Source organism: Sinocyclocheilus grahami, unplaced genomic scaffold (genome assembly GCF_001515645.1).
Source record: "Sinocyclocheilus grahami isolate Dianchi unplaced genomic scaffold, SAMN03320097.WGS_v1.1 scaffold2461.1, whole genome shotgun sequence".
Classification (NCBI taxonomy): domain Eukaryota; kingdom Metazoa; phylum Chordata; class Actinopteri; order Cypriniformes; family Cyprinidae; genus Sinocyclocheilus; species Sinocyclocheilus grahami.
The window spans coordinates 28707-30047 of NW_015507640.1; positions in this window are offsets into that span (position 1 = coordinate 28707).

Consider the following 1341-nt stretch of genomic DNA (forward strand, 5'->3'; position numbering starts at 1 on the left):
CATGCTGTTTGTGGGGAGTATTTCTGCAAGTTTGAAGAACTTCTTATAAAAATATCATCACCGGAAAATGATGCCGAATATCAATTTTTCACTCACACCAATGTTCTGTGAATAAAACAAGCTTTCACCCGATACTAAGCTTCACATATCTTACACACATATTACATGCTTTGTCTGCTAAAAAGAGTTATAAGGCAAATATTAAAATATCATAGATTCCAATAAACACATCAGATATATGTATACGGCATAACACATACAGTGGATACATTTTCACTACTTATGAGTTTTAAACGATTGTCTTTTAAAATCGTCATGCAAGGTTCTGTTTCTTTTGTTGTAAGATAAGTTTGTAAGGGTTTCAGAAAGGGCAGGAAGCAGATGGTCAAACGTCATGTGATAGTCACGCATAGATCCCGTGTTTGCAGGCCTGAGGGCGTCAGTTAATTTACTTCCTGTGCCTACACTGGTTCCATACATTAGTGATCACGAGGTATCTATATGTCGTGAAATAACTTTTCAGTCCTGATACAAAAGATATCTGTGTTATCTCCTGATTGGATTAGTTTCAACCTCATGATGGCTGATAGGGGGGAGATCTTTAGGTCCTTCTGTAATATTTCTGTTTCATGATTCACGTGGTAAATCCACAGCTTATGGGGGTCTGTTTCATAAGACAGAGACCTTACACAGTTATAATTTCTTTTGTAGTTTTGTTATTAGATGAGACAGCCGTACGGCTTGAGAAGGCCTTAGACTTTCTATCATGTGATAAAACTGAAATAGAGAAAACTACAGGCACACTGGGTTCCCGCTTGGTCTGTAAACATTTATGAACATTGCTGCTATTATTGTGGGGACCCGACACATATCACTGAGAGCTGCTATCAGTTGTTTTTGGTTCACCTACAGCAGATGGAGGGTTTGGGCCCTGGCATTGTGGCAGCAGCCGGAGAGCTCTCACAGGAGGAGGAGGACGAGCTGGGCCCACAGTCTTTGGTGGTTGTGAGACCAGAGAAGCTCACTGCTTTGCAAAGGCAATTGGATCGATTCGGAGACCAGAATGGACAAAGAGAGTAGTCGTGTAAACTGGAATGCGGCTACTTGCCCCAAGACTAAACAAAATCCTTATCTTATCTGCTTTTGGGACAACTAAGAGAGCACTGCAGTGAGACGCTCTTGTGTTCCTTCCCCCAACTCCTGACATTTACCAACCTTGCCCAGATGCCCAGATTTTGCCGCTTTGTTCCGCCAGTCTGACAAGCGGGTCTGCGATCAGCGCCGAGAATGGCTGCAGGACCGGATGGCTGCTTGCCTGTGCTGGATTACCTCCACCCCCCC